Below are 22,519 nucleotides of genomic sequence, written 5' to 3'. Positions count from 1 at the left end.
AAAAAGTTTTTAGGTTCATAGGGTAGTAGGCTCTAGTACCTGGCCCTTGAAGGTACTGCAGGGAGTAGCAGGATCTCAGGAGAGGATGACTCCTTGGGTGCCCCAAGGAGGCTAGACTTTGTACCTTGGACACTCAGACTTGGCCATGAGCCCAGGACAGAGGAGATGCTCATTTTTGTGGGACTTCATGGGCTTATACAATGATCATATTAGTGCTTGCCATGGACCAGAGAGCCATTACTGAATGACACACACTATGGCAGGTCCCTGGGAGCTTTGCCAACCCTGAGTGAGGAAAATTTGCTCCAATAGTGACTAAAGTTACATTTGCTACTAACCCAGTGGAATAGGGACTCAGAAAAGATTAAATTTTATTTCAGGAGATAAAAATAATGTGAAATTTCTAATGTGCCATGTTGTAGAATAAAAATTATACCTGCTACATGTGGGGACCTCATCTAGGATGGCTAAGAATCCCAGCACAGAACATAATCTGCCCACAGATTGATTACTGCCCTAGCAGGGGGACCAATTGGTTTTGAAAAAATGGCTGTTTCCTTGTTGGGAAACTGGTGGGTAGAGATGAGTGTGAACTTGCAGAAGTCACAGCTGGTTTGGGGAACACCATGTACTAGTGATGAAACTGAGTTGAAAGAGTACTGTAGAATGCTCTGGGTTGATGATACAGGTTGGCTTATACAATGTTTGGAGGGAAGAAGACACAAGTGTAGCTTTGCTGGATTTCACTGACAATGTTAATTCCTCTGAAATTCCCAGGAGAATACAAAGACATTTCAGACTCACAGAAGGAGAAATTTAAGGCCCTATCTTTGATATTATTTCTAAAAACAAACAAAATTTAACTTCTTTTCAGAATAGAGAGACATTAAGAGACTGATATCACCAGAGTCCCCAGTAAGAGGCCTCTCTATTCCCCAAGGGTCATAATGGGTAGAGAGGAGACATCCATGGGTGATTGCAGTAGCAGTCTTTCCAGCTGAGGCACATGGAGTCTTAAAATAGAAGATATAATGCCAGGGAGAGGAAGAGGCCTGCACCCCATTTGATGAGGTCACTAAAGAGATGTGGACTGAGGATGCATATGACAGCTACCTTATGCTGTGCTCCTTAATGCAAGGGGTTATTGCCTCAGGCTCCAGGTTCCACCAAAGGGGCCCAGAGAAGTCCAAATTAACACAGGATTCCCTCCCCCCTTCCCAACACATCCACAAGTTTGGTCCAGAGCCTTGGGCAGGGTGATGACTCAGAAGATGTAGAGGGCATAGTTGGACATTTGATTACAAAGACTCACATATTCATGCAATAAAAATACTTATTGAGAACCTATTGTGTACTAAATACTCTTGTAGGTTCTGGGGGTACAACAGTACACACAGCCTGCCCTCAAGAAGTATGGTAGATTGTATTTTCCAAAAATGACTCGATATTGTTAAGATTTCAGTTCTCCTCAACTTGATCTGTATATTTATGCAATCCAGATAAAAATCCCAATATTTTATGGATATTGACAAGATGATTCTAAAGGTTATATGGAGAGGCAAAAGAATCGGGATAGCCAACACAATACTGAAGAATAACAAAGTCAGAGGACTAGTGCTACTGATTTTAGGTACAGTAATCAAGACAGTGTAGTACTGGTGAAAAAATAGACAAATAGTCCAGTTGAACAGAAGAGAGAGCCCAGAAATAGACTCATACAAATATAGTCAACTGATCTTTGACAAAAGAGCAAGGGCAATTCAATGAACAAAGAATTGTCTTTTCAACAGGACATCCATGTGAGGAAAAAAAAAGAATTTAGAACTGATTTTCCACCTTACAAAAATTCATTTAAAATGGATCATAGTTCTAAATGTAAAATGCAAAACTGTAAATGTCTAGAAGTTAACATAGGAGAAAATCATGATGAACTTGGGTTTGGTGATGCGTTTTTAGGTATAACACCGAATGTATAATCCATGAAAGAAAATATGAGTAAACTGAGCTTCACTAAAATTGAAAACTTCTGCTCTGTGAAAGACATTGTTAAAAGAATAAAAAGACAGGCTAAAGACTAGCAAAACACCTATCTTATAAAGGACTTGTATCCAAAACATACAAAGAACTCTTTAAACTCAACAATAGAAAACAAACAGCAAATTAAAAAATGGGCAAAATATTTGAACAAACACCTCACTAAAGAATATATACATATGGTAAGTAAGTATATGAAAAGATGCTCAATGTTATATGTCATTGGGAGATAACAAATTAAAACAACAATGAAATATCACTACAAACCTATTAGAATGGCTAAAATCTAAAAATTTGATAACACCAAATGCTGGTGAGGATGTGGAGCAACAGGAACTCTCATTTATTGCTCATGGGAATAGAAAGTGGCACATTCAGTTTGGTAGATATTTTGTTGGTTTCTTACAGAGCTAAACATAGTCTTGCCATATGAGCCAGTAATTGTGCTTCTAGGTATTTATGCAAATAAATTGAAATCTTATGTTCACATGAAAACCTTCATGTGAATATTTACAGCAGTGTTATTCATAACTTCCAAAAACTGGAAGCAGCCAAGATGTCCTTCAAAAGGTGAAAGGATAAACAAATTTTGGTATATCCATACAATGGAATATTATTTGGTGATAAAAAGAAATGAGCTATGAAGTCACAAAAAGACATGCAAGAAACTTAAATGCATATTGCTTAGTGAAAGAAGCCAGTCTGAAAAGGCTACACATTATAAGATTCCAACTGTATGACATTCTGGAAAAGTTACCATGTTGTAAGGAAGTCCCAGCTACATGAAGATGCTATATAATGATGTTCCAGTCAATAGTGCTAGCTAATGCCCTGGATGACAAATAGCATCAATTTCTAGATGTATGAATAAATCATACATCTATCATATGTTCAAATCATACATATGAACCTTCAGATAATTCTTCTTCTTAGCTCTCAAGATACCCTCAGCCTTCTAGTCTTCCAGCTGAGGACCCAGATATAAGCAGAGGCAAATCACCCCCGCTGTGCCCTGTCTGAACTTCTGACCTTCAGAATCCATGAGCAAAATAAATGCTTATTTTGTACTACTAAATGGCGGGATAATTTGTAATGAATAATTGGATCATATATTTTAATAGCAATAGATAACTGGAACATATATCATATATTCTGGCTACAATTTCATTGGTAGAAAATTAATTCTTACATGGTAGCAATCAGGGAAGACTCAGAAACGAAAACATTTAGAAAAGAGGCTTACTTGCAAAGAAGTATAAGATAGTGAGACTGGCTCTCCAGTTACAAATGAACTGAATTCTTGTATTAGTTTCCTATGGCTGCTGTAACATATTATCAAAAACTTAGTGGTTTAAAACAACACTGATTTATTATCTTGAGTTCTGAAGATCAGAAGTCCCAAATGGGTCTCATTAGGCTAAAATCAAGGTGTCAGCAGACCTCATTCCTTCTGGAGGCTCTAGGGGAATCTATTGTGTTCTTCTAGCCTCTCAGGACTGCCATGTTTCTTGGCTCACGGCCCAATTCTTCCATCTTCAAAGCCAGCAACATCAGGCCAAGTCTTTCTCACACAGCCATCTAGCTAGCTCGCCTTATTTTGCCTCTCTCTTTCCCTTATAAGGGACCTTTGTGCCTACATTGGGCCCACCCATGTAATCCAGGATAATCTTCCAATCTCAAGTCTGTTGCTTAGCAACCTTAATTCTCCTTTGCTTCATAACCTTACATAGTCACAGGTTCTGGGGTTCAGGACAGAACCTCATAGACATCTTTGAGGGCCATTATTCTGTCTACCAAAGTTCCAAACTAGCTTTGTTGCCAGTTATTGGATGGAAATTTCAGTAGGTTATTTTCATTCCTGAAGGTGATTGAGAAGTACTTTTCACACCTCTTGTGTCCCTCTGCGAACTTTGCACGTAGCAGATTCTCAATAAACGTTTGTTGACTACCTCCCCTTCAAAAAAGGTGCAGGCAGGGAAAGTAAGCGTGTTCTCAAACCAATTACGTTGTTCCGTGGAGAAAGAATAATTAAGATGATGCGCAGAGCAACTTGGAACCCACCTGGGATGCAGTGACCTGCCCTTCTTGTTCTGTCTATCTCACTGAACTCTTAGCACAACTTTGTAAAATAGCTGGGATGGGTCTGTTATATTTTGCAGATGTGAAAGGAAGTTGCAGGGAGAATGAACGAACTCTCTAAAGTCACCCAGGAGTCACTATAAAGGCAGCCTGAGCTCTGTCTCAGGTTTCCAAATCCAGTGCTTTTCTCTCATCCATTCCAAATGCTCCAGCAACCCCTTGGCTTCTTCCTGGGCAGGTGAATTTCCTGCATGTGTCAGAATTTTATAATTGTGTTTGTTTTCCCCTTTTCTTCCTTTCTTGGCCTAGGGGATTTTTATTTTTCCCACTCTGTCCTATGATTTCATTTCCAGACTGTTCTTATGAAGCTTGATATTTTCAGGCATTGTCGGGGGGCCAGTCAAGGAAAGCCAGAGCAGAGCAGCTGTGTGAACTTTTTGTCTCGCTCTCTTCTACTGCATGCAGACACTCTAAATCCTGTGCTCTTATACCAGTGTGTGTGGCCTGGCAGCAGCAGATGAAGGCTGAACTCACTCTTAAGTCCTGATCAAACTTCTGAGTGCCTTTTAGGGTTGTCAGGGGCAGAGAGAGCCAAACCAACAGCCCCTTCCATTGAGAATTCACTAATTTAAAAATATTTATGGATATATCTGGAGAAGTGGAATTGTTCAAGATTACTTAGCCAGTTAGCAGCAGAGATGGGATTAGAACCCAGTCTGCTTCCCCAGGGACACTCAACAAACCGTTAACAGAGAACATCACGGTGATGTGGTCAGGCTATGAAGGCTGCTCATTTCCATCAGTGCTCAGATACGCTTCTCTAAGCATTCTCACATTCAGGGGTTGGTTGGCACTGGGAGATATCAGGGTACAGAGGAAAGAGCAGAACTTGGGAGGGATTGGGGCTTCAATCCCAACTCTACTGGTTGTTAGCTCTGTGCAAGTCAGTTAAATAATTCTGAACCTTACTCTCTTCTTTATGTAATGAGAATATATTAACTATATTTCTAAGACTATTATGAGGAATAAATGATACAGTTCACATGTGACACATAGTAAGTGCTCAGTGAATACCTTCCCTCTTCCTGCCTGCAGTATGTTCCTTGGCCCTGTCCATGAAGAAGACCCTGAGGGCAGGTAAGGCATACCTGGTAATTGGAATTGTAGTTTTGATTCTGCTGTTGTTACCCTGGATAAGATGTGGCCTATTTCTGTACATTGTGGGTTTTTTTTGTCCATAAAAATGTAGGTAGTCAAGCCTACCCCTCCTGACCTCATGAGGCTTGGTGAATGTGCTAAGCTCCTAGGACTGAAAAATCTATAGAACACTGAGAAAGAAGAGGCTCAGTCTCTGATATCACCATACCAGCGAGTAGAACATAAGCAAATAGAGCAACTTGCCAACAGTTGAGAACTGTAAATATTTCAGGATGAAATGAATTTAGAATTGGTCCAAAAGCATCTGATGAATAGCTTCAGGGATTGAAACCCTTTGTCAGCATAATTACTATTGTTAATAGACACATATTGAACAATGACTAAGCTACAAATAAGAGTACTTAAACACAGCTCCTCCCCGATGTCTACAGTTAAAGGAGATTGAAAAGCCAAATGTGAATAAATGAGATGTACTAAGGGGAGAAGGGGCTGAGATTAGATTCAGAGTGAGTCAGGAGACCCCCGGAGCACTACACATGCCCTGGGACTCAAAGTCCTTGAAAAGAGATGGGGAACTGACCCAAGAGAAAGCAGTGAAAATGATAAAATGAGCTCCGAAGGAAAGTCAAATGCTTTGGGTTGATTTCCCTGCAGAAGAAAGGGTTCAGATTTATAAGACTCCCAACTGTCCATTTCACTCTCCTCTTCCAGCTGGGCTCTTCATGGACAGTTTCCAGGTTTACTGGATTTCAGGTACTCTGAGGGCTGGAGTCATATCCCATTTGACTTTGGATCCAGTGGTGTCTGTACAGAGTAAGGTGCTTCCCACGTGTCTGTTTGGATCATGGAGTGACTGGCGGGGAGGGCGGGTGTTAAGGGGCCAGGCCACAGCTGGTTCAGAGGAATGAAGAAGTACGGCTGTGTTCACTACTTGAAAGGGTGTCCCGGCACATCGACGGGGGGCGCGGGGGTAGTGGTTTGGATATCCTAGTGGACGTCTGCTGGGTGCTCATCTCGCATCCACTCCCGCCCTCCCCCCTTTCTGAGGGCACACTGTTCCCTTCCTGCAGCGGAGGTGAGGACTACCTCGCCCATGGCCAGTCGGTGTGACCTCTTCTTCTTTGCCTCGGTGCTGGGCCAGGGCCAGGTGGTAACCCAGGCCTAAGCCAATCAGCACGCAGCCTTACCTTGGCCTCTCTGAGTTTTTCAGTTTGGTCCAGCCAGAGTAAAGCTTATTTATTAGTCTGCTCCCAGTTTTGGAGAAGAGAAGGTCCGTGTCTCTTTCTTTCCTCTGGGTGCCGTAGAGCATGGATATTGTGTTGGAATCGCTGTAACTGCTCGGCTTCCGTCGGAGGCGAAGCAAGTGCATGGATAAGGGCAGAACCAGGGAGCTGGCACTCGAGCCTGAATGGAACGGCACTGGGCACAGCTCCACACTGCGCTTTTCCGTGTGAGTCAATGCGTTCTCTCTGTGTTTAAGTCAGTTTGATTTGGATTTTGTTAATATTCCTGACACGATGCAATCTAAGTGATACAGCAGTAACGCTGCCATCAGGGTTGGAAACTGAGAGGCGGTGGCGTGGTGGTTAGGAACTCAGGTCTGGCTCCGCTCTTCTGCCGCCAGCTCTGACACTGGGCAAGTTACTTGCATGTTCTGAGACTCAGTATTTCTCATATCCAGAGTAGGCATGATTGCCTTGCGAGGAGTAAATGAGATAATGCATGTACACTGCTAAGCATATAATGAGAGCTCAGAAGAGCGTAGCTATTTCTATCTTTATCACCTATATTTATATATCGAGCGATTTATTATAAGGAATTGGCTAATACAATTATGAGGGCTGAGGAGTCCCAAGATCCATAGTTAGCAAGCTAGAGACCCAGAAAGGCCAGTAGTGTAAGTTCCATTCCAAGTCCGAAGACCTGAGAACCAGGAGAGCTGATGATATAAGTTCCAGTTTGAGGGCAAGAGAAAACTGTCCCAACTCAAGCCAGGTGAAGTTCCCTCATATTCAGTCTTTTTGTTTTATTCCAGTCTTCTACTGATTGGATGAGGCCCATTCACATTAGGGAGGACAATCTGTTTTACTCAATCATTTCAAATGTTCTTCTTATCCAGAAACACCCTCACAGATACTCCCAGGGTTATGTTCCACCAAATATCTGGGTACCCAGTGGCACAGTCAAGATGACACATACAATTAACGATCACACTCATTAATCAATATTTATTGAGTACCTCCTGTGTGCCAGGTATTGTTCTAAGCACTGGAGATATGGGAGTAGAAAGAGAGAGAGAGAGAGAGAGAGAGAGAGACCCCCTACTCTCTTGAAAGTGTTTTTTATGAAAGGTTCTTCATAGTTTAGCAAGTTTATTTTTCTACATTGTCTCATTTAATCCTCATAATAATTCTATGAAGTTGTTTAGATAAGTATTATATTTTCACCATACAAAGGAGGAGACAGAGATACCAAGAGATTAATTTGTTGACTTGGTCAAGGTCACAGAACTCCTAAGCAGTAGAAATAAGACTAAAATTGAAATCCCTTGAAGCGAGTGTAATGTGATTTTCACTATACTGGATTTTTGTATACACCTATTTACCTGCAGAGAGCTGCAACGTTGAGAAGAGTCAATTTACAGAATTACCTATTTCCATTCTGCAATGTGTTTAGGGGTGGACAGTGCAATAGGCATGGTCAAATCATGTCTAATTACTGTTATTACTCATTTGACATCGCAGTCTAACAGCCTTTCATGCCTTTGTCCAATGGGCAGCTGTGTTTGAGAAACGCACTTGGGCTGGCATCCTTTGACCACTTAATTTTCAACCTAAGACAAGATTTTGCCTCATTTAATGGCTCGCAAAATGTTGACATGCATGGGAGCACAAAACAGCACTCTTTCTTATTTTTCCCTCCTTTTAAAACCACAAGAAATTATTTAAGGAAGTTTTAATGAAATGCATTTGTCACTTATTAAGATGGATGGCTGGAGTGCAGCTTTCCATTACTGGAAATGGCAGAATCAAATTAGGAAACAACAGTCCTCAGCATCTTCTTCAACTAGCTTTTGCATAATGTGTTAGGGAAAATGCCACCTCCGCAGAAAACTGCTATTGTGAGGAGCAAGGTCCTTTCCTCAAAGAGACGGTGTTTACAGTGAGGTTCCTCTTTCACTTTGGCAAATGACGTGACTGGGTGTGAGAGTGGAGCTTCCTTGCCCAGGACACTTTTTGGTATTTGGAGGTTGGATGCTCTGTTTCACAAAGAGGCTCAGAGAAGCACTTATGCTATACGTTTATGTAAGTCAAAAGCTCTGGCTTTTGTTTGGTTTTATAATTATCAATTTTCTCATTTCCTCTTGGGCCCAAGAGAACCCATTCAGCTAACCCTGGATGTCTACTATGTGGCCAGCGCTCTTGACACTGGGGTTACCAGCAAGAACAAAACAGTGTGCCTGCTTCATGTTGTTACTATGCTAATGAGGACACAGTAAATAAAATTCAGGAAATGTTTTATGTTATCATGGTAATAAAGCAAAGCCACAAAGTACAGAGTATGTGGAAGGGGGGTTTATTAGAAGGAATAAAATTTCTTTCACAAGTCATGAAACCCACGATCTTATTTTAGGATAACCATTCCACTTTTATGTCTCTAAGAGGAAGCTGTAGAGTTCACACTTTTGTTTTTGTTAAAAAAGGATTTTTGAGCTCATTGAATTCCTCTTGCATCTAAACACAGGAGTCTGTTTTTCAACAACCCAATAAATGATAGTGAACTAGTTACCTTTTCCTAAATATGTCTAGACTCACATTTCATTTCCCCAGGGAGAAGTAAAATCAACTCCAAATGTCTGTTACCCACGTAGTCAAATGCTTATGGATCCTGTACTATGCACCAGGCCTGGTGCGAGGCTCGGGGAGGACGTGGTGAGCTGGGTGCAGAACATCAGCTGCAGGCCATTCGTTTCCATGGCACGTTATCGTTATGAAGGCCTTCCACGCACAGGGTTGTAGCCTCTCACCCATCCTGAGGAGTAGGCAGGACAAGTACAGCCAAGACATGGAAGCTTATAATTGTCACCATTGCTTTCCTCTAAGTATTTCTGGCTTTCTGCTTTCTGAGCGTATCCCTTTTGGCCATTTGCGCTGGTGCTACATGCTCTGGGCAATGAAATATGAGGAGGAAGGATCTTGTCACCTATGAACAGAGGCTCTAGGAGGACCTTTCCCTTCCCACTTTTGTGGTCATCATGGATGTTTGTGTGCCCCTCACTGAAGAACCACAGTGAGCAAAGACCCCTCCTGCTCCACACTGGATCTATAGTGTGAATGAGAAACTAAACATTTGCCATATTAAGCTACTGAAGTTTGTGGTGCTGTAACTACCCCATAACCTGGGCCCAAATAATGCAAGATTCCATCTGGTCATCCTTCCTCACTGGAAGCTATCTTGTGAGGGAATTGAACATCTCAGTGGAAGTCCATCTCCTTGCTAGAAAGTTTTAATTGTTGGGAAGTTCTCCCTTCAAAAATGAAATAAAATGAGCTTTCCCATCATTCCCCCTGACTCCTCACTCTTTTCTCTGAAACATCGAGGGAGAAACCTACACCTCCTTCCACATGAATGCCCTTCACCTAATGTGACAGCTGCCATGGCTTCCCTCAGATCTCTGTCCTCCAGGAGAAATGTGACTGATACCCTCAGACTGGTTCTTTGATGCCACAGCTCCCACATGCCTCACCCTTTTGGTTTGTAGTCTCTAGATACACTTTTACTTACCAGTGTAGCTTTTAAATGGGGAAATGATAATTTTGGATGTTTTATGACCATAGCTACTACAACGAAACTTCTATTTTTTTATGCTCGGGTACTAAAGCTAAAAAAATTTCCTCTGTCTCCTCGTGGCTCCGGCTCTCACTCGGCTGCTGTATCTTTTGTGGCCCTAGCTCTGGGCTCTGGTAATGCCACTCCTCCCCCTGGCACCCTGCTGTCCCTGATCTCTGGATTCCTTCTTTACTCTTTAATTTCTCAGCTCTTCCATTACAATTATAAAACATTTTCCTCTATGAAATTTCCTCTATTTGTAATACCTTGAGAGAGCTCTGTTTTCATGGCTTACATCCTTCTAGCATTCCATGCTCAACTACAGTGGACATTTTTTAGTTCTTGGAATAAGCCAAGCTCTCCCTTGGATGCCTGACTCACTTTTGTCTCTTCCTGCCTAAATGTGAGTAATTTCTATTCATTCTTCAGGTCTCAGGGTAGTGGCTTCACTCTGGCTTCCCTTGGCACTCCATGCTCATTGTCATCAGAGCCTTCATTTGCTGTTGACCTGACCATTTCCCTTCGGAATTATGTGCTCGTGGCAGGCAAAGACCATGTCTGCCTTACTCATGGCACTCCCGGAACCTAACCTAGTGTCTGGCTCATAGAAGGTGCTCAATGAGTAACTGAAGAAGAAATGAATTGGTAGTGTATGTAAAACATGGTTATGAACTCGGTATTATATATTTTGAAAAGTGAGATGAGTTCCTTGGTAACTCAGTAATGTGAGGACTGGGAATCGAAACTGCAACCTTTTTGGTATACGGATGACGTTCTGACCAACTGAGCCAGAGCCCCATTGAAAAAATTCTCTGTCAGTTTTGGATTTCCAATTAGGTCAAATCATGACCTTTGTTTCAGTTTCTGTTTCCTTCACCTGAAAAGTTTTTTGAGTAGTTATGAGGAATATTTCAGGGCAGGTCCTGCTCTTTCCTGTCTTCAACCTTCATCATCCAGAGAATCCCAGTCAATACCATCGGGGTCAGGAATTCCATTCCCCAAATAACCTCACCCCACAACCTGTTTTGTAGCTATGGTGGAGTTGGAATGGCCTCTTGGCACCCTGTTAGGTGGTGTCACCCAGAGCCTCTGGTAATCACTTTTTAAGTTTTTCCCCCAATTTCCAATAAATTTATAGTCTCCTCTGGGGAAACCGGGGTGAAACATGTCAGTCCATTTTCTTTAGGGTCTGTGCCCTGGGGCATCAGGGATTTCCCCTCTATAACAATGCTGAGGATCAGCATCTTTATTTGGTGACAGAATCAGAGAAGCAATAGCAGCAGAGGCACTTTCAACCTCAGGGTCCTGGTGAGCCAGGTGCCCTATGGAGTTTGTGCCTCAGTGCACCACATACTAGCTGCTCTTCCTCACATGAGTGGCCACCTGATGGAACAGGTATATCAGTTTGTCCTTGAGTGTTCTATGGAACAGGGATCAACACCTGGGTGGTTCACACAAACAACAGTCACAGGACACAAGTCGTTCCCTGAGCCTAGAGGCAGTCAGTCTTGGCTTCAGTGAAATCAAGACATGCGATTCAATCTGAGACAAATAGATAGAACTGGGCCATGACACACTACCCAGGGCAGCTTTAAAGAGGGCACCGGTCCCATTTAGGGACTCCTGTTTCTAAATGCCAATTATCAAAGCTTCTGATTTAGGTCAGTTAAACCCGGCAGGTGCAGCGGGCACCGCACAGAGCACAAGCTTGCCAGCAGGGAGCAGCACAGGCCAAAGAGCACGCTGGCCAGGAGGCGGCAGCTCCAAGTGCATCTTTCCCAGCAGGCAACAGAGCTGGCTGGCAAGCCAAAGACAAGAGAAGACACCCAGGTGGTTGTGGTCATTGCTGAGAACATCCTGCTCACAATGCCTGTTGTCTTGGAGTTGCCTGCAGAGGGTGGGATCAATTCCTCACCCAAAATTGGATTGGATGTCAAGAGTCTACACATGCACCAAGGCTGTTGGGTGTCAAGAGTCTAAACACACACACACACACACACACACACACACACACACACACACACACACAGGGTCTACACATGCACCCACACTGGTCTGAAATGACTCAAGTGAAGCAAGGTGATAGTAGATTTGGTTTCCACTGTAGTTAGGACCCTGGAGCAGAGTGAGTGCTCTTGAGCACGGCCAGGGCTTGTGTGGTTTGAACTTGGCTGCTGACACCCAGGGAGAGAGCACTGGGGCTTTCTTATCAGCTTGTCCAGACGTGAGACCACAGGGAAAGAGAGAGGGGTGGGGCCTGTCCATTATAAAAACATGGAGTCACACTTTTTATTACACTGATACAAAATGTTTTATAAAATTCTAATTTTGGTTGAAAGTTCAAATTGTATTATTAACAGTATTGTCAAGTGTTTTCCTATAAGTGACCATCTCACTTTGTTTGCTTTTGACAAAGTGTCTACTAAATACCCACATCTGAATAATCACAGTTTGTTTGTCATTCTTTCAAGGAAAAAATGCTCCAGGGAAAAAGTGCTCCAGGGAACAAGCATCTAGTGCAGCTTGCAGCTCGATCACACAAGTGCTTGTCCTAAAGACGCCTCGTCCTCAGGGATGCAGCACAAGGGCTTATGCGTGCTTCCCCTCCCTTCACACAGCCTATTAAAAGACATGTTTACTCAGGCATCAAGAGTTAATGCAAGTAATCCTGCTTCCTGGTTCAGAAAGGAAATTTGTGGGGAAACTGGCATTTTCTTTTGCTGTGAGCGCATGGCTGTGAAGAACATACTCCTGGTAGAGTTCGATGGCCCGACCTTGACTGATGGTGAGACACCAGCAGTTTTGCCCCTTGATGGCTCTGCACCATCAGTAAAAATGTCAGATCAGTGAAAAGAGCAAGTAATGTTTTAGTATTATTTTGAAAATAGTTTTGGCCTCACAGTCTCCCTGAAAGGATCTCGAGGACCACCCTGCTCCCTTTCAGATGTTTGCATTCCACACTTTGAAAACTGCTGGACACAATCAGAATTAAGTGGCAGTGACAGACACGTTGACCTCCCTCAGGCCGTAGTATGAGGATGCTATTGCATGGGACCAATAATTAGGACCAATAATTCAACCTAGTGGCATGGGTGTCTTACCAATTTCTGCTTGTCTAACTAAACTCACCCACTTAATATGTGTTATGTTCCAGGCACTATTTGGGGGAATCAATAATACACAATTAATAAGTTGGGGCTCCTGATGTGTTCCCAGATCAGTAGAGGTGGCAATAAATAATCTAAAGCACTTATCAATAGGTCCTATGATAAAAGTGGTACACACTCTGTGCTAAGGGAGCACAGTGACTAAATCTCCACAGTGGGTTCAGAAGAGTCTTACCTAAGGATGTGATGCTTTGGCCAAGCCTTGAAGGAGGGTAGAAGCAGTTCCATGGGGAAAGAAGGAGAGGTTCTTTCTGTTGAGAGAATGGCATATGTCATGACATGAAGACCACAGAAAGTGAAACCTGCCATTTCTTTAAAACTAGCTCCAACTCTGGGCTTCTCTGTCTCTCTCAGTGACCCCTTTAATCACCCCGGACCATACCCTGAGGCTTATTCTCATCTCAGCCTTCTCCTCTTTGGTCATTCATTCATTCTGATAATGTTCTCATTATATAAGAAGAGGGGGCAGGATGTCTTGGAGAAAAGAGGCTTCCTTCCTTTGAGCCTGGTGGGATGGGGGTAGTCCTGAACCAGGCTGGACAGGGCTAGTCAGGGCATGGTGGGGCAGGGTAGGGCCAGGTCAGGCAGGGCGGGCTGGGCTGGACTGAACAGAACATGAGCTGGATTGAGCAGGGCTTAGCTGAACAGGGAAGAGTTGGGCAGGACCAGACAGAACTGGGCAGCACGAAGCATATCTGTGTTGGGCTGGGCAGGTCTGGGCATGGTTGCCGGGGCTGGGCAGAAGTCATCAGAACTGAGCAGGGCTCAGCAGGACTGGGTAGCACAGGGCAGGGCTGTTAGCATTGGGTGGAACAGGGTAGAGTAAAACAGGGCTGGGCAGGACTGGACAAGACTGGGCAAGTGTAGGCAGGGGAGAGAGCAGAGCAGGACAGGGCCTTGGGTTCTGAAAGGAAATGATGAAGGAGAAAGCCCTCTGTTCCCAGTGGTCCCTAGAAACTGCAGCCCCCAAACTCATCTTCTGTGAGTATCAGAAGGCTGCCTGCCCTGTGTCCACTGTGTCCATCCCATTCTAATATGACCTCTGCCTGGAAGACCTTCTCTCCTAGAACATTCTCCTTGCCCTTCAAGACCCAATCCAAATGGCACCTCCTTTGTGCTGCGTTCATAATGCCTTAGCTCTGCAATCTGACCTTTCACCTGCCTCTGCCTTGGAGCACCAATAATTTGTACCTGTGTCATTCCTCGTGTCTGTTGACATTCGGTCCTGTCTCTCCTATTCATTCATCACGAGTGAGAGTGATCTTACTTGAATGGTCTCTAATTTTCATGCCTAATATTAGTAGCAAACTATTTGTAATATGCCTCACAATTAACATGTCAGGACATCTCTACTGGGAGCCGCTTTCATAGACTAAGATAGATTTGACTGTAGGATTAGGGAATAGAGTTAGAAGGGTTATTAAAAGGTCTTATTAGAAAGCTGAGGCCCTGAGAGGATAATTGGCTTACTAGAAGTCACCCAGAGAATTTGGGGGAGAACCTTGGCAAACTTATTCTGACTCTTGATCTGATGATTTCCCCTGAAGGACTTCTTAAAATCATGTGACTTTATATCTCCAAGCGCTCTAGGTTAATGGCTTTGAAATCCAAGACTCTCAAAATGTGGGTCAGTAACTCCCAGGATTTGGGGATCTGTAGAAACTTCTCTGGGATATCCCTGCCCAACCTAAACTCATGCCCGCTTTCCCCTTAATCCTATGGCATCCCAGGGGCTACTTCTCCTTTTAATGGTTTTGCTAGGGGACCACAGGAGTTCCTGGAGTTGAGTAAGAATCACAGATAAACGCATCCAGATCAGCCTGGTGGAAAGAGGATGGTCACCGGAGTCAATTAGACCCAGGTCTGGATCTCAGGTTCATAACTTGAGTGAATCATTTACCATCCCTGAGTCTCAGTTTTCTAATCTGTAAACTGGAGAAAAGAGTATTTACCTCTCAGGACTCATGAGTAATACCAGAGATGATGAATGCAAAAAGCCTAGCACAAAGGAGGTGCTCAATAGGCACATTTTTGCCTTTCTCCTTCAAGGAGCCCTCAGATAGCAGTTGGTGGGGCCTGTTCACGCCTGGGTGGGAGTTCAGAATAGCAGGCTGCCTAGGAGCACAGGCTCTGAAGTCAGACTCCAGCTCTAATTAAAAGCTTTGCTGCCACTTACAGGCTGTGTCAACTTGCATCAATGAGCCTCAGTTTCCTCATTGTCCCCCTTTCATAAAACCACTGTAAAAGTAAACAAAATACTGCATGCAAATGATTCAGCAGTGCAGCACTCAGTGCCACTCAATGCCAGCCATTCCTGGCAGTGTTATTACCCCATTCAAACATTGTAGACAGGTGACTGTGAGAATCTTTCACAGGCTGGGGCTCCCTGCAGCAGATCAACACCTGCCCCTTGGACCCAGCTCTCTAGCCAGGCCTGCTGAGGCCTGCAGACACCACCTTCCTCTGGGCTTGGTCCTTTAGCCATTACGAAAATAAAGAGGGCCTCCTGAGAGCGCCTCTCCCTCCCTGGACACAGTGAGCCCCAGATCTGTAACACACTCAGAAGCAAGTCTGAAGACTGTGTAGGTAACAGTAAGATGTGGTTAAACCAAGTGCAGGAGTCCTTTTCCTGTACTCTTCCCTAACCCTGTACTCGCCCCCCTAACACAGGGATGCTGCAACTCTGTGTCGCCCCCCTACACAAGTTTGTGGGCCCTGATTAGCATTGCAGATGATCACAGGCAGGACCTGCCTAATCCGGGGTTTGAAGCTTTATCCAGCTAAACATTTAATGAGCACAAAGCACAGTAGACTCTGTCCTGAGGGGATCAGGAGCTGGAGGAACAGGCCTCAGGGATCAGGGGAGCTGGAGAAGCAGCTGCTGCTTGCATCTGCATGCTCTGCACTTTCTCTCCTTGAGGTCTTACGCCTGGCTGGTCCCTGGAGAGTCTGGGGTGACTCTGAAGAATGATGAGGTCCCAAGACATAAACTTCAAAAGAAGGCATCCCCAGGAGCCCATGAAACACAACAAAATGGAACCACCTCCTCGGATACCATTTTCATACATGTTATATATGTATCATGTTGAGCTCTACAGTATGCCTGTGAGGTAGGTGGGGCCCATTTACTTCCCCAGGTTATGGATGGGCAACTGAGGCCTAGACCAGATGAGTGAAATAAGTGCCTGATGTTGCTAAGAGACTCAGGCAGGGCCAAGACTAGAACCAGAATTTAGGTCTCTGACTTGGTCAGTGTTCTTCCTAAGGGACCCCCCGGCAGCTCCATCAGGGTTCTCCTCTGCTCCTGGGGAATGTCCTCAGAGTCCCTAAAAGTTGGCTGGGCCAGGATGTCGACGTCCGTGACATGTGTGCTGGGCAGGCTGATAGGGGAGCGAAAAGAACCCTGGTCCCCACTCAGCCAGGCAGCCTGGGTCATCAGTTTCTTCACGGAGCCTGTTTGGTCCTCTGGAGAATGGGTACAAAAGAGCTGTTACCCAGATATCCCGCAATTATTGTGAGAATACAATGAAATGAGATGAGTGTAGGAGTGTTTTGTAAATTGTAAACAGTCCTAAAAATGAAAAAGTTTAATTAACACAGAATTAAGGAACCAGGTTGGGAAAACTTACAGAGGAAAACAGGAAACTAAGAAGAAAGGAGGGTGTGAAAACAGGGCTGGTTTTCTTTTCTTATCTCCTTCCATCTTATAGCTAAGGTGATCTGCTCTTTCTTTCTGGAAGGTGCTGGCATATTTTATTTGATCCAGAAACTCCAAAAACAGCTTTAAGATGAAAATAATTTCCTGAGGCAAAACCACATTATATATTGCTAACTTTCCTTGAACTTCAGATTTTAAGCATGTTATTATATGGATATTTTTAATACCACTCTCCTTACTCTCAAGAATACAAATTAGGTATTTCTTTGTCACTATGCATTAAAATAAAAACAATTTAATATGGAAGTGCTAATGTAATTTGCACACAGATACCACTTAAAAATCGTGTCCTAAAAATGTCAGACTTACCTTGAACAAGTTTTAGTGGGGATATATTGCAAAGCAGAGGGGATAAATCATATAGAAAGTTGTAAAATATAAAAACCTTAATCAATTCCAAGTGCAAGTTTAGTCTCCAATAAAGGAGAATGATTATATGTGAGTAAATAATTATTTTAAATATAGGTTTAATTGAGATTGGCTTTTGGCTCACACGAAATATCATAGCACATGAGTTCTCTGCAGCAAAAACATTCTGTCATCGTTTCCCATTATTCCGCATAGAATATTGTTGGAGGAAGAAAGACCTTTGCCAGTGACTGCTTGGAAAGACTTAAGGGGATGGGTCAATATCATCACCCCTTACCTGAAGAAGGAACTCAAGCCTGGAGAACTTAAATAGTCCGCTTGAGGTCATGCTGTCAATCAGTAACCTAGGGGGTTGTGTAACCCAAGTACCCTGTCTTCCCAGCTGGTGCATTGGTTTCTAAAGTTTAAACACTGTTTTTCACTATTAGTTTTTGTTAGGAGTATCATCTGCTGCTACAATTTCATTTTTTTTTCTTTTTAAACCTCATTTATAGAGCTAAATATATGTATTTTTGCCAACCCCCTCCATTAGTTTCAGATTATATTTCAAGGAGGCCCATGGTTCTGGAAGAACTTCACCCCAGCATGTGAGTTTGTGGTGTAGAGAGAGCTGGGGGGTGGGGGATGGTGGTCAATCAATAAGGTCCTCCATCCTCAACTCCCCTCTGTCCAGAACTGCTCCACTACTATTTGTTATCTAGCCCTGATTTCAGAAAAAAATTTTGAATTTGAAAAGAGAATTTCATTGCCAATAAAAATATGAAAACCACCACTGAGAGGAAGCCATGCTGCATTAGATTGCCTCTGGGGTTGTGGGGGTCAAGTGTGGAAGCCAAGGGCAGAGGCAGCTATTGTGTCCAGTAGAGGGCAGGCAGGGAGCCCTGTAAAGAATAGGACTAGAATGTTCTCCCTTCAGGTGTGAATCTGGAGGAGTCAGGATGCACCTGCCTCTCCCAGCTGCTCTGGGAGGTCCTGTTGGCTCCGCAATCCAGAGCAGCAGCCAAGTGCTGCCTCAGAAACAACCTCAGTGCTGTTTTCAGAAAATAGGACATTTGGTATCTTTAAAGGCAGCGTGTCCCCAGCTCCCTACGTGGTGTGTTTACTTTGACAGGGAGCAAGATTACAGAAATGTTCAGGGCTGAATGAAGGGTTCAGAGACATATACCATCAAGCAATTCCAAACTCCACGTTTATGGGCCCAGGTCCTTTCATCTTAGGATCTCAAAGCACCTTACCTGGCATTAAGAGTGATTACTTCAGCTGTACAGAGAGGAAATAGAGACAAGAGAAAGAACAGAGCCTGCGGGGTGCGATACTGAGGGGAGGATGAGTCGTGAATAATTCCTGGGGCTGCAGAAGACCTTGAAGTGCTATTGGAAATTTGATAGGATTTCTTTCCTCCCCCTCCCCGTCTTGTGGAGCTTAGGACTAAGAGATGGGAGATTATGTACTTTGGGATCTGAATTTCATTTCTTTTTCTTCAAAATATTGCCAGTGTAATAATCCTAAAGTGGGGGTTAAGTGATTATTACGAAACTTGAAAAGCAAACACATTGCACCCTTTGAATAGGTCCTGATATAAAAGAATGAAAATGCACCGGGCTTCGTTGTTTACACACCGATTCTAACCGTAAGGAATTTATTGATAAAGTATCTGCAAGAGATTCAGCAGCTGTCGCTGTGCGGATAATCAGCTAAATCTGAAATACAGGCATACCTCAGAGATATTATGGGTCTGTTCCAGAAACCACAATAAAGAGAGTGTAGCAATAAAGCGAGTCACAAGGCTTTTGTTTCCCCAGTGCCTATAAAAGTTATGTTTACACTGTACCATATCCTGTTAAGTGTGCAAAAGCATTATGTCTAAAAAAACAATGTACATACCTTAATTTAAAAAGACTTTATTGCTAAAATGTGCTAGCCATCCTCTGAGCCTTCAGGGAGTCAGTCGTTTTGCTGGCCCAGGGCCCTGTCTCAGGGTTGATGGCCGCTGGCTGTTCAGGGTGGCGGCTGCTAAAGGTGGGGTGGCTGTGGCGGTTTCTTAAAATAAGACAACGATGAAATTCCCTGCATCGACCAACTCTTCCTTTCACTCGAACACGTAGAGGCCATCGCAGAGTTATTAACTGGCACAATTTCAATATCGTGTGTCTCAGGGAACAGGGCAGCCCAAGCAGAGGAGAGAGGTGGGGACTGGTCTCCGCGGCGGAGCCACACACACGGCGCTTATCGGTTAAGCTCACTGTGGTGTATGAGTGTAGTTTATGGTGCCTCCAAACAGCTACAATAGTGACACCAAAGATCACTGATCACAAATGACCACCCCATATATAATAATAATGACAAAGTTGGAAATATTGAGAGAATTACCAAAAGGTGACACGGAGACACGAAGTGAACAAATGCTGCTGGAAAATGGTGCCAACAGACTTGCTTGACGCAGGATTGGACAAACCTTCCATTTGTAAAAAACACAGTATCTGCAAAGCGCAACCGAGTGAAGCGCAGTAAAGCAAGGCAGGCACGTGCGTAAAAATGCAGCCGAGAGTCTCAGGATGGATGAGCGCATCCCAACGGGGGGGCGTTCGTGTGCGCTGCGTGTACGCTTCGTGTGCACTTTGTGTGTACTTCGTGTGCGCTGCGTGTGCACTGCGTGTGCGCTGCGTGTGCGCTGTGCCACTGCACCCTCACAGCATCCTCTAGACGTGGGCCCTGTCATCTCCCTTTTACACCCAAAGAATAGGAGACCCGGAGAGGTGATAGCTTATTTAAGATCCCATGGTAAAGAAGAGGGAGAGTCAGCACTTGACTGCAGGTTTAGTTGACTACAATTGAACTTTTGGAAGTAATATTTCCTCTAAAATAAAAATAGCAAAACTGTTATTCGTCTAATTGTTTGTGCCCTTGGACCAACATCTACCTATTTCTCCCCCCGCCCCAGCCCCTGGCAGCCACTATCCTACTTTCGGTTCCTTTGGCTTTGAAATTTTTAATCTCTCTCTTAAACCCCCAAACCTCCTGGTAGCAAATAAAGACCGTACCTCTTGACTTCTACTTTTGTAAAATGGAAACCTGAAGGCCCGGCCCTCGCTTTCCCTCCTCTCCCTTCGCCTCTCGGTTGCTGTGAGCGGAACCGTAATTTACATCGCAGCACTCGAGAGTGTCTGCGTTATGCTTTGGAATTATATTTAGGGGCTTATTGGCCATGAATGTCCAAGCCGATTCTAGGAGCGGAGACAAGGCGAAGCTTTGGCTATTACGAGGATGGGCTGACTTTACTGCAGAGCCAAGTACTAGGCTCCGATTATACTTCTTTCTCTATGGTTGCGATGCCTTTACTCTTGTGCGACCCAAAGGAAAAACCCCCAAATGGATTCTTGTTTCTCACATTCCACCAAATGCTCAAAATAATGTCATATTTAAGCTGCTTTCCTATTTGGACTTTGCCTTTCTTGCACCCGCCCCTCCTCGAGCCCCATCCTGGAGTTGCGGGTGGCTTTAACATTTTTCCCATCAAGGGGAGAAATGCACGACTTTTCACTTTACTCCCCTCCCCGCTCAGCCTCTATTGTTCAGAGCCGATCTCATTTCTTCTTCGAGGACAATGGTCTCCTCTTCTCTGTTGAGCCAGCTGCTTTGTGTTTGGGCTGTAACTTTCTTGAGAGCTTTTCATTTTTCTTGGAGTGTCTAGGTGCCTACCTTTGCTTACCCCCATGCTTTTTATGCTTTTATCATTCCTAAAGTGTATTCAAACCCTGGTCTATTCTGTTCCCATTCCCAGCTTTCCTCCCACTGGTGGTTTTGTTTTTGTTTTTTCTCTTTAGAATCTTCTGTCTTGGAGGTCTCCGTCTCTCCGATCCATTCTTCGCTGGTTGTGAGGCCTGTTCACAGCTATCACACTGGGACTTTTTCTATAGTTATCCCTGGTTGTAGCCATTATTTTCTGGATCCCATAGCTTTCTCTTTCTTTATTTCCATCCCTAATTTGTGGAAGTGCCTCCTAAAGTAACTTTTAAGAGAGGAAACATGGAATATTAACTTTCTGAAGTTAATAACTTTTGGCATGCATCAAAACACGTTTACTCTTCTTTTACACTGCATTAATTAATTTCCTAGTTATAAAATTCTAGATTAAAAACTTTTTTTTCTCAGCCTTTAAGATATTCATCTATTATATTCTAGAATACAGTGTTCCTGATGAGAAATAATTGCTTCAACTGGAATTTTTTTGTTTTGTTTTTTGTAGGTAAACTTGCACCCTTCCCGCTCTGGGCAGTTTTGTTAGCTTCTGTTTGGGCTCGGTGGTCATGTGTCTGGATGTGGGTCAGTTTATCTCCTCCCCCTGGACACCATGTTTCTCTTTTAGGAACTCTCAATGAATCTAGACTTTCCAAATTGACCACTAAGTCTCTTTTTTCTCTCCCATTACACACGTTTTTGCTTTTTTTGTTCTTCATTCTGAAAGCAGTCCCTGACTTTAATCTTCTAATGAGTCTATTTATTTATTTTTACTTTGGGAAAATTATATTTTTGATTTCCAAGAGATCTTTATTGTTCTCTGACACATTCTGATCTTGTTTCATTCGTGCAGTATTTCCTTGAATTCCACTGGGGGCACTTTTTGTTTGTTTGTTTGTTTTTAAATCTTGATGTTTCTACATTATGCTGAAAGCTTTGCTTGCCCAGTTATTTTTTTGGTGGAGGGTGGGGAAAGGCAGGTTGGGACTTTCTGTGCTTGTTTGAGCTTCTTGACTGGCAGCTTTCCTTAGGGTGTAGAGTCTTAGGAGCCCTTATCCTGGGGGCTCCCCAAATGCCCAAGAGAAGAGGACTTTGCTTGGGACATAAACCTTTACAAGAAAGGCCCTAGTTCTCCCCGTGTAGTTTGTTCTAATACATTAGAAAAAGAGACTTTCTTTTTTCTTCTTTGCATGGGACAGATGCCTAGCACCTAGTTTTCTGCATCTGAGAGTGGAGGTTTATTGTTCCACAGACACACCTCTCACCTTTGCTCCCTTCTGATGTCAGGTCCCACTGCACTTGCTTGAAAATGTAACTGTGTCCTCACCTGTAGCCAGCTCTGAGTGCCTTCTAGGCTGCAGTTTCATCTGTCACCAGCTGGCACTTACCAGGCGATTTCCTTCGCCTTCTGCTGAGTACTCTGGTC

This window comes from Miniopterus natalensis, chromosome 13 (genome assembly GCF_054644295.1).
Source record: "Miniopterus natalensis isolate mMinNat1 chromosome 13, mMinNat1.hap1, whole genome shotgun sequence".
Taxonomy (NCBI): Eukaryota; Metazoa; Chordata; class Mammalia; order Chiroptera; family Miniopteridae; genus Miniopterus; species Miniopterus natalensis.
This window is presented reverse-complemented; position numbering follows the sequence as displayed.